The sequence below is a fragment of the Cupressus sempervirens genome, chromosome 3 (genome assembly GCF_028749045.1).
Source record: "Cupressus sempervirens isolate cs-2001-9-10 chromosome 3, ASM2874904v1, whole genome shotgun sequence".
In the NCBI taxonomy this organism is placed as follows: Eukaryota; Viridiplantae; Streptophyta; class Pinopsida; order Cupressales; family Cupressaceae; genus Cupressus; species Cupressus sempervirens.
The window spans coordinates 834,282,935-834,295,320 of NC_143120.1; positions in this window are offsets into that span (position 1 = coordinate 834,282,935).

Genomic DNA, 12,386 nt, shown 5'->3' on the forward strand with positions numbered 1-12,386 from the left:
AAATTGTAATTCCAACTCAACATATCAACATTATAACTTGTTTTTGTAGCCCAATCATAAATTTGTCTCCTATTGTCTATATTTATGTTGGAAAATTATAATTTACAAATAAAATTTTGTTTTTCCTTATAGTTTGACAAGCACAATTTGAAATTGATAATGATAAATAAGGGTTGTATAACAACCATTAAGTGTTTGATAAGAAATTTTCCTCTACTTGATTCCATTTTTGTTATATTTTTTTGACAAGAACAATTTAGATTTGATAATAATAAATGAGGGCCACATGTGAAGTTGTATAACAACCATTAAGAGTTTGATAAGAAAATTTCCTCTACTTGATTCCATTTTTGTTCTATTTTTTTCTTTTACCAATACAATTGAGAAACAAAAACTTTGTTTCATTAATTCCTTACAAGGGAGGAATAATGGTCTCTTCTTTTTATAATAATTTTTTATTTATTTCATCATTTTCATTAACTCTAACATTTTTTTGGGTCACTTTGTTCTTTGCATATTTGGTATAAGAACAACAAATTTTTCATGTCCTAGGGTTCACATTACTCCATGGCGATCACTATAACTTTTTAATTCCTTTTGTAATGCATATCAATCTTACATAATATTATCACATTGAGTTGCCAAGTATTTCAATTCCAACAATTTTCATATTTAGTGAGAAAGACACTCATCTAGAGTTGTAAAAGTGCAAACCTACATAAATATGTCTATCTTGCAGATTTTTCATTCATACACCACTTGTTAACCATGTCTTTTAACAATTACATGTTGCTCATATAATGGACTACACATACATTCTCCTACTCCCCTACCTTAGACAGGAACTTGAGTTGTGCAAAATCCTTGCTATCTAATATCACATAATTTGATATCATTTTGTTACACTTTGGTGTGATAACTAACTAGCCAACATGCAATAATGCACACTATTTATAATTTACTAACTATTAAAATTCTCCAATTATAACTTCAACTATCAAATCATCAATTTACACTTGACATGGTCAAGCATATGATCATCCAAAAATTATATTGCTACCAAAATTTGGAACTATTTATAATTATGGTTGGATGTATTCTAAAACCTTTTCGTCTTTCTTTAAAAAATCAATTGCTTATTCAAAACGGTTTTTCATTTGATGTAATTTTTTTCTTTCCAAATGAATTAATGATTGAAAACCTTGCAATTTTTTTTTTTAAATTATGCCATAAGAAAAAAGTTAGGTTGGCTAGAAATTTTAATTTCATTTTCTTTCATTTTCTTTGTGAAGTTGCTTTCTAAATTTGGAAAAACAAAATCTTTAATATAATTAGGAAAATGCCACATCCAAAAGTTTTACCCATAAAAATATTATTAACCATAAGGACATTATCAAAATTTAAACATTATCCTTGAGATCCCAGGCAACAAGTTGGGTATTTTCATCAAGCATGACCTTATCCCCTTTGAAAATATCCAATTGTTGATCAAGATTTGTTTATTGCTTAAGGTTATGCATCCAATCCTTTTTGAAATCAATGTTTGTTCTCAATGGGTTTCATGGGACCAACATATCATTGTTTTAGATGCCTTCACTATCCATTCTCTCTGCTTCCTTAGGGCACTTCAACATTGATTGTAGGGGCTCTCTACTAGATGCCTTATTGGTTTGAGAGGACCACTGCAATGACCCTTCTAAATGTTCACTAAAAACTCAACATGGATCTCTTGAAGCTAGGATTGACCCATCTCCCTTCAGTGCGGATGTGGACCAACAAATTTTCTCATCTTGTGAGCCAATACTCCATGAGCTAAGTAGATTATCTCCAGCACCTTCCCCTGAAGGTGTTCAAGAGGTCACCCAAACTTATGTATCTCTAGGTTCACTGGTCATTCATGCCTCTATCCTTCAGGTGGCTTTAGATCCTAAGGAAATCTTGTATGAGGGCATTCCACTAGTTGTCCTCCCATGTCATGCTGAGCCTATTGCTACCCCTTTTGCTCATTTTGCAGCTTCTCTCCTCCCTTTGTGTGAGGAAGAACTAATTGATCCATCCCTTCCATCGACAGTTGCTCCTGCAAGCTGTTCTAGTCTCTTTGCTCCTCACTCCCCATTGTGCTTTGAATACTTGGAGCCTCATATGTAGGCATTTTTGGACTTGGACAACGAGTCTCAAGACATCTCTTCGTGTTCCTCAGGCCAAAGGTGCATTTTCATGATTATTTCTAGCCTCTGTTCCAACTTTAAAGATCAATTCAATCCTATGACATTCCTTGACTCTACATTCAACATAAGGATAATTTATTATAGATGGATCTTTCAAGATAGATTATTCATCACATTATGTTTCATGATGACCCAAAGGATAATTTGGCCCTAGGGGTTTCTAACCCAAATTTTGAGCTCTCAGTGGGTACTAAGTCTAACCAAGATCTTATTAAGATGGTGAATGCTCTATTTGTTCAAGTGGCTTCCAAACACTTTGATATCATTTCTTAGGAGGAAATGTTCAGTGAATCAACCTTTATCACCTTGCCCATAAACTAGTTCATGAATACCTCCAACTCTTACATGGAGGAGATGTTCAGTGAATCATCCTTTATCACCTTGCCCATAAACTGGTCAGACCTCAATTGTTTGATCAAGTTCTGGTTGCCATGGATAACTAGTCTATCAAGAACCTTCTAGTTTTGAGTCCCCCTAAGTCACCCTTGGTTTCTCATGACCCTCAGGTTCCTTCTTTTAGCTTCTCTCAATCCCTATCTTTCCACTAATTTGTGGTCAATTCTGATCCTCGTCCCATCTCCCCCAAGCCCAGAGGTAGAAAGTCTAAAAGTGCAAAAATGAAAGAGGAAATTGTGGTTGGCATCCAATCTACCTTGGAAGAAAAATTCAAAAATGCAGTGGCATCTAACAACCATTCCAAATAGGTAGTTCATTCTTCCCTAGTTAAAAGAGTCTTGAGGAGAACTAGGTGTTCTCCTTGAAGGATATGAAGCTCATAACTTGGAATGTGAAGCATAAACACTTCTGACAAGAGAGGGAGGGTCAAGAATCTTCTTAAAAATGCTTTGAGTGATATTGTGCTTCTCTAGGAGACGAAGTAATCGAAGGACTCCTACTAGAAAATAATGGCTAAATGGTCTAAGTGAAATTTTGCACATCCTCAAAGTTTGAGAGCTACTAGTGATTGTATGACATTGTGCAACCCCAAGTCATTTGTTGGCAATCTAGTTGACCAAGGTGCAAGTTGGCAACTTCTATGTTTCAAACACTATAGTATTTCCTTCTGCGTTATTAACACATACCTTCTTCTTCATTGGATAAGAAAATACTCTGGGACATTTTTATCTTTCATCATTCATTACAGGTCAGATCGACATTTCATCATTGGTGGTGACTTTAATGCTATCCCAGACACAATTGAGAAGCAAGAAGGAATTATTCCTCCTACAAAAGAAATGGAGGTGTTTTATTTATTTATTCAGGCCAACTACCTTATTGACCTTCCTCCATCTAATGACACTTTTACTTGGTATAACAGGTGTGCCTCCTTCCCCATTGCCAAAAGATTGGGTAGGTTCCTTGTCTCTCATAATTGGAAGTTGTAAGGGTTCTCAATAAACTCTCTGATCTTGGGGCTTCTCGCTCAAACCACTTCCTAGTCTAGTTAAACTTATTTAAAATTGCATCCCAGGATCTATTGATTCACAAACTTTCTTTCAAATTTGAAAGCATGTGGTTTAGGCACCCACATTTCTTGCCTCATTTGACAATGGTGGGTAAGTGCTCCTCAATTTGTTGGGACAATAATCTTTCAGTTTCAGAAAAAACTTCAATATGTTAAAAAGAAAATCAAAGCTTGGAATATCAAGGTTTTCAAGAACATATTTGTTCAGAAAGAAGTGGTGAGTTGGAAGATATTAATGAGCATATTATTAAAAATGGGTTAGATCCTCTAACCTTTGAAAGATAGAAAAATAAGATGGAAGAATGGAAAAAACTAGGTTGTAGAGAACTTGAGTACTGGTGACAAAAATCATGCAAGTTTTGGCTGAAGGAGGGGGATAGAAACACAAAGTTCTTCTATGCTTCAACTAAAATCTGCAGGTCAGTTAACACTATTTTTAACATTAAAGATGTTGAATCTGGCACTAACATTTTGGATCCTATTAGAATCCAAAAGGAAGGAGTTAGATTCTTTCATAACCTACTGCATCCCTCTCCCTGCCTCCTACAAGATGAAAATAAACTTCAAGAGTTAATTGATTCTATGCTGACATTAGTTTCCCAACAAGAGAATGACTCATTATTAGCTCCATTCTCTCTAGAATAAATCCAAGGGGTGGTCTTTTGCGCCCCCCCTCGTCCCTTGACAAGGCACCTAGCTCAAGTGGATTTACAAGTCTCTTTTTCCAAAAATGTTGGGATGTTATTCCTCAAGATATGTTGTTAGCCTAGAAGAGGCTAGAAGGAACACTACTATGCTCAAGCACTTGAACACCACCAATATTGCTCTCATCCCCAAGGCTTTAGAGCCTCAATCTTTTGCTGGTTTTAGGCCCATCTCCCATCTGCAATACCATATACAATATCTTCACTAAATCTATCTATCTAAGGCTCCAACCCATTTTGAAGCGAATTATCTCACCTGAATAGGGTGGCTTTGTCCCAGGCAAAGAGATTATAGAAGGTGCACTATTAGCCCATGAAGCTCTTCACTCCATCAGTCAAAATAAACTTCCTTCTTTTGTGATCAAGCTAGGCATGGTGAAGGCTTATGATAGGATGAATTGGTTCTTTCTTTTGAAAGTTTTAAAGAAGTTCAGGTTTGTTGATAAATGGTGTACATGGATAAAGGCATGTATTTCTGGTGCATTTTTTTGAGTTATCATCAATGGATCACTGATGGGTTTTTTCAAATCATCTCAAGGTGTTAGATAGGGAGACACACTATCTCTTGCAATATTCATTCTTATGGTTAAAGCCTTCATTACAATTATTTCTTCCCAAAACTCTCAAGGCTTCTAGATTGGCGCTAAAATTGAGAGAACTAGCCTTGCAGTGACCCACTCCCTATTTGTAAATGATACTCTTCAATTTGGATCTGTCTACATCTCAAAGGTGAAGCAAATCAAATCAATTATGGACATCTACACGACATCTTCAGGTAAGGAAAAAAATGCTCCTAAATACAAGATTTTTTCTTCAATGTTAGTATTGATATTGCCAATAGAATTTGCAAAATTTTGATATTTTCAAGGGATACTCTTCCTTCTACATATCTTGGCATTCCCCTTTTCATGGGTCCTAATAAAGCCACATACTAAAAATTAGTTATTGACATAATTAGGTAGCGTACCCTTGATTGAGAAGTCTGTCGCTTGTCTCTTTCTAGAAATATTTTACTTATTAAATCTGTCCTAGCTACCATCTTGAATTACTACTTCTCAATTCTCCAAGCTTTGACTAGAATTATTTCTCAAATTGAAAGAATTAGTTAGGATTTCTTACAAGAGATGGCATCTCATAAACATGAAGGCAAGGTCAACCTTCAAGAACTTTCTAAAAGAAATATGGCATTTGGAGGGAAGTTGGTTTGGTAGCTATATGAACGCCCTCACAATAAATGGTATCAGATTATCAAACATAAATATCTTGACTCATAGGACCTCATGAGAATCTTTACTACCTTGGATCCTCCTAGGGGCTCAACAATATAGAATTTCATGGTTGCATCAAGGGGGTTAGTTTCAAAATACATCACATGGAAAGTCAACAATATAGAATTTTTTGTTTTGTGATGACTCCTCAAATGGTCTCCATCCAATCTCCTTGTCTTCTCTTCTGGAGACAGAGTACATCAAGACTTTTCAATCTCATTGGGGCAAATTTTTAGCCAATTAAATTGATCATGTAGACATTTACACAAGGAAAGTAGGTTGGAGAGATCCGTGTCTTCTTCTATTACCTAATGACTATAAATATTCTTTCCAATCCATAGTCAAAGATATGATGTTTTTCTTGTCATATCAGAAGGATTCTATTATTTGGGTTCCAATGAAAGATGGAAGATACTCAATCAAGATGGGTTACAAGATTGCCTTGAAATGGAAAGAGGGTCGACTCCAATGCAGAGCATTCAAATTTTGCTGGAGTGCCCATGTTCTTCCAAAAGCCAGTTGTTTTGCTTGGTTAATTATGAAGCGAAGAATTTTAACAAGTGATTAACTCTCCAAGTTGAACATTGTGCAACCCATCTCATGTGTTCTTTGCAATTCAGTGTTAGAATCTACTGATCATCTTCTCGTGCAGTGTGAATTTGCATAATAATGTTGGTCTCACATTCTTAAAAAAACTCTATATATATATATATGCCTCTTCCTTCAACATTATGTGATTTTTTTCAAAGCTAGTTGATTATATTTCCTCATTCTTTTTATTTGTGCATTTGGATCTACAAACCTATTGCAATTGTATAGGCTATATGGTGGAAAAGAAACAAACGTATCTTTAGGAAAGTCTCTTCACCACTAGATGTGGTCCTGAAAAAACAAAAAGAGTTTTGTTGTTGAGGTTGTTGCATTACATGAGAAACACATTGGAACATCTTGTTATCTTTGCTTGGGACATTAATCTTTCCAACAGATGGGAGGTCTCCCCTCCCCTTCAAACGTTTTCAATATACCTATCTTCTAGATAGTTAAACATAGAAAGTGTGTGAAATGGTTCACACTAGTTGAAAATGTCATTAAACTAAACTTTGATGGATGCTCTCTTGGTAACACTAGCATATCCAGAGTTGGGGTGTGTTTAAGAGATCATAAGGGGGAACTAATTGTAATTTTGGCACAATCGATCCCACCTGGAACAAACAACATGGTTAAAGCCTATGCTCTACTTCAAGGATTATCTATGGCAAAGAAACTGAAGATTGACAACCTACATATCAAGGAGAATTCAATGGTTGTTTTAATTGCATGTATAATCAGGTTGATAGGTAGTTGGAAGAATGCCTATATTCTTCATCATGCTTGGGTCTTGATGGAATCATTTGCCTTAGTGTCCTTTAGCCATACACTCCATGAAGGTAATGCTCTGGCGAATGCTCTTGCAAATATTGGGTGTGACAACATTTCACTAGACTCAACAACTTCAAGTGTGATTAAAACTAACTACCCTAGACTCCAGGTGTCTATTAACTTGGATAGAGCGAGTCTCACTTGATCAGGTACTAGTCTACTCTCACATTGACTCTATATCTGGTTGTCTTCACTCCTATGAACAGTAAATGGTTTTTTTGACTTGCGATCAATGGTGTCTCAAGTAACATGCAACTACTCGATTGTCTTCATTTTCTTGCCTCTGACCTTCCCCTGGTTATCTTTACTCTCAACATACTTGGGTAGTGATTGTCCCTAAACATTAAACTAGTTATGATTCTTTGACAGCTCATGGTTGATTGATTGATTCCATATTCGTACCTTGGGGCATTCAATGAGTTTAATTAATCTTCTGCATTAAACCCCTTTAATTTTTGTTGCAAGTACATTGGGATTTTGTGGAGTGGACCACTTCAAATAACTCTGCTTTCTTACCATCCTTTACTGCAATGTTGTTTGAAGAAGGAAAGTATAGATATTGTGCATAAATTTCCTAAATTCCTTTATAAAGCTTGATGGTTGGCATGTGGGCAATGCCTTTTCATTCTTGCATGATCACTTGCTTGGTGAAGTTCATTTTTGGTAGGTCATGTTGCATTTTCCAACATCATTCAATGCGTTTCTATTTATACCTATTCTCGTTGGGTATTATATTCACTCCAACCTGTCTATTTCCTCTCTCCAAATATGGAATATTGGCCAAGGAATTTCATAATTCAACCATCGTTTGTTGAGTGGGAAAGGTTGTTTGAGGACTCTATCTCGGACTCCCAACTGGCTCAGGTATTTATATGTTCATGTCCATTATGCTTCAATGTTATAAAATGCATCATTAGAGAAGAATTTCTTGCTCCATCTGAAAAAAGGTTCATCTTCCCAAGTCAGCTAGCTTCAATCTTTTATATCTCACATCATGGACTTTGTTCAATGCATGGGTGATCTTGAATTCATAATCAACTACACAATGTGCCCTCAAATTAGGCCCCCCATTGTGTTATTGGAGCTTATTAAGCAATATGATCTTTGGTGTGAATGTGAATTGGTTGCTAGCATTTTTCTGTGGGAACAAATGAAAGGTAATTGGGATTTTAAGCTTATCATGGACAAATTGAAAAGGTCTACTCTAACATGTCACATTCACCTACTTTGGCATACATTTCTAGAACGTGGGTCAAGTTATTTCCTTTTAAGTGTGCCTTGCAACCTTTTCCAAGCTATGGGCTATTCTGACCATCATTGGTCACGAATTCCATACTTGACCATTTGCTTGGTCGGGTGTTGCTTCACATGAATCGTGTGCTCCTGACATTGGCTCCTCTCATCCTCATGTGATTGTCGCTCCTCCTTTGGTTACCCTTAGATCTGGTGGCTTTGTTTATAGACCGCTTCTCCACCAATATGACATTGGTGGTTTAGAGAAGACGTTCTCCAATTTGAAACTAGAGGATGTGGGTGGGTGCCAAGTGGTCCTAATGGAAGAATAGACCTACACTTTTAAAATTTTGTTTCACAATTGGCTCCTTGCAGTCACTTAGGAGACTTCGTTTCAAGATGCCAAAGCAATCCCTATTTTATCTGATTAATAGGTGCCTTGTATTTTTGTTTGCTATGATTGTTTTTTCACACTTCTCCAAACTGTCTCGTGATGCCAAGTTAATAGCTTTTTTCCTTGTTGACAACTGCTTAAATGTGTCTTCTCTTCGTGTAGATTGCTTGTGATAAGGAGGAAATGCTACTAATGATGCTGCCCCACCGAATTTTTGGCTATACTACACTACTATCTGGTTCCTTATGATGGCTTCCGGTGGCATCCTCCTTTCCCCTTTGATAACTAGTCTAATACTTGCTCATACTCTTCTATGAGTATTACTAGGCCGACAGGTCCAACCGTGAGATTAACGAACGCGAGTTTTGTGCTAGGTTCATGACTTGTTCTTCGTAGATTCAACACTCTGTTGATAATGGTTGCTTGTTTTAGTCGTGTTTTGACCAATCTATGCACAATCCCTTTGAGTTCACACTATGGTTCATGAATTGTTTGACTACTAGCTAGACTGTATGAAAGAGTTTAGATACATTGATTGTAACCCATATGATATGGGCATCCTAGCTATATTAGGGCTTCTCTCTTTTGCACATTCCCTTTGATTTCGCATTTTGGCACATGAAGTGTTTGACTACTGGCTAGATTGTATGAAAAAAGTTTAGATACACTAATTGTAACCCATATGATATGGGCATCCTAGGTATGATTATGGCTTCTCTCTTTTGCTTTCAAGTATATCGAGTTTAGCTAGGAACCACAAACTATGTAATCTTTTGTATTTGTTGGCATTAAGGGTTTCCTTACTAGTTCTTTCCCTCATGAATCTTGAACCAATATTATTTATTAATATATTAGTGGCTTGCTAGTTTCACCAATTTTATTTTAGTTTTTAACATTATGTTCTTCAAATTAGAGAAGATCTTAATATAAAATCTTAGAGTTAATAAATGAACTTAAAACATTTTAGAAAAGTTTTATTTATTTCTTTATAGAATTAAATTTTTTCTAGAAATATTATTATTTTGTAAATTGAAATCACGACTTACATTGATAAGCATATTCCTTAGTCATCTTTAGGTCTTTAAACAAGATTGGCCCTTTAGATATTTAAGATTGGAGAATATATATAGGAAGGGGGTGACTATAATTTTACTCTTCCAAAAAATTCAGGGGCAAGAAGTAAAGTGCTTACATAAGCATTAAAAAATGACATTAATTTATGAATCTTGATCTAAAACCCAACAATCATACTACATTAACGATGATGTAAGTAGTGAGCATGTTCTTCAGTGGGTCTAGTCATTAATGAAGTTGCATAAACATACTAAAAAAATTCCTTCCATGCAAGCATCAAAAAATCCATTGCATGATTGAGAAGCCTACACACATCAGATGTTCACTATCAAACCTTTGTGGTATATTTTACTTTCTAGCTTGGTTATGGACCTAAGAGAAACCCGTTTCATGCCTCAACTACCTTCATCTTCCTTTTTTATTAAGCATGTCTAATTGTGTGTTGAAAAGGGAACTTTTATATGTTGTGCCTAAGGCTAGCTTTATGTAGTTATCTTGTTTGCAACCATATAGATAGTTTCATAGTTCAAAGGGCCTTAGGGTCCAACAAAGTTGGGTTGTATTAATCACCCCATTGATTGTAAATTATAACAAGCTCACAAAGCTAGCACATGGACCTAATCTTTCCTCTCCCTTGTCACCTTGTATTATTTTTTATTATGAAAATAATATTACTTATAATTGTATAGTCTTCTTTTTTGTATTTGGGTGTTCTCCTTCCTTCTTCGATAAAAACCTTTATCTTGGTTAAATTGACTTTGCTCTAGAATTAAAAAGCATTTTTGTAATTTTATTCTATATTTTAAGATGAATGATTCAATATTTGGAAGGCCTCATTTATAATTTAGTGATTATTATGTTAAGTTCATGTGTTGAAATATAATTTGCATACATAAATGTGAGCACTCTCATATTTACTTTTGGAACATCTTCATGTTGGTGTTGAACACAACATTTTAAAAATGTTTTTCTCATGTTCAACATTGTGATATAGACATGATTGGAAAACACAATTTCATTATACTTATAGAGTGATCATGCAAGCTAGGTTTGTCTATTTTCTATTTTTTGGGTGGTGGTGTGATACTTGTGAGTTACAACACTTTTGGTCTTGGGACTTGTGCCCAATGTTGAGATAACTAGCCTAGAGTTGTTGGGTGTTCCATTGGATTTCCCTCTCTAGACCTTTCAACACATGGCCATTAGATCCATATCATGATCCACGTCCTCATAGATGTGTGTAATCGACCTTTTCGTATATTTACTCAAGAGAATTGAATTTAAAGAAGTGTCTTTTTCAACTACAAAATTCTAAAGAATTTTTCCATTGCGAAAGAATGAAACTACACGACAAGAACACCATGTCCTTGAGGCAGTAGAGTCCTAAAGGTACCCTTACTATCTAAAAGTACACCATAAATCAAGCCATTTGAACAATAAGCATTTCTTAGAGGAAAATTATTCTTAGGAGTTTCCTTAGCGTTCCTAACATCTTACTTCAAGTTGTCCATTTTATATGTGAGAAATTGATCTCCTCATATCCAATCTTTGGTTTGTAGACTTGGATCTTATTGTTTCCACAACCTTAGGGCCCATTTGTTTACTAGAATTAGATTGGCATTGGGATTGTCAAATCTTGGAATTGACATTTTCAATGTTTGTGTTCAAAATATGAAACTGAATAGGGATTTGTTAATTCTTATTTACCCCCAAAACCAACACTTGAATCTTCCATCTAAATAGATGGAATTGTAAAATCAATTCCAACCCCACTTACATGGAATTGGAAGTAAAGCAAAATTTATAACTTTTTCAAATCTACTTCTCATATGTATTACACATTTATTTCGTGCCTTTCTGTTTTTGTATCTGTATAGGGCACATCAATGATCGAAGAGAGCTAGGGCATTGTTTGTAAGATGACTATGGAGTCACAAAGAATTTTGCTGAAGGCAGGAACGTTTGGTCTAGGCAAATGCTCAAGAATTGACTTCCGTTGGCCCCAAATCTGAATAGAAAAGCTTTCATTTCCAACCCTCATCATTGGAACCTTGGCTAAGGAATCATCCCAAGAACACAACTTAAGATTTGGTAGATAAATTTTCTTTTCTTTAGGGCTGCTTGCTCGAGAGCGATTTCAGATGCAACATTCCTTCGTTGGAATCACACCTTGCAGTTAAATTCATGGTGAAGTGGTTTAATCTTCATGCGTTGAATCCTAGACTAAGATTGTGCTCATATGGGGGATGCAAGCGGCCAAAAAGGAGAAAACATGAGTTCTGATGGTGCTTTGTCTATGATATTGTGAGCTATTGTTCAAGGGCTTGTTAAGCTCTAGACTGGAAAATCCAACATATAAAATACTTGCATGCCTGTGGAGAAAGAATCGTTGTGATATTGTTATAGAATATCTCATCAATATTTTTCATCTACTCAAAATACTTTTGGAAATTCTAGAGTTAACAAATCAAATGGAGAAAATGCATCTTCTTACTATGAATTCTAGGTGAACCAAATAGATCCACTCCTATTCCCAAAACTGTTTTCCAAATCTGAAACTTCCAAAATTGTCCAAATTCTAGATTTGGACAATTCCAACAC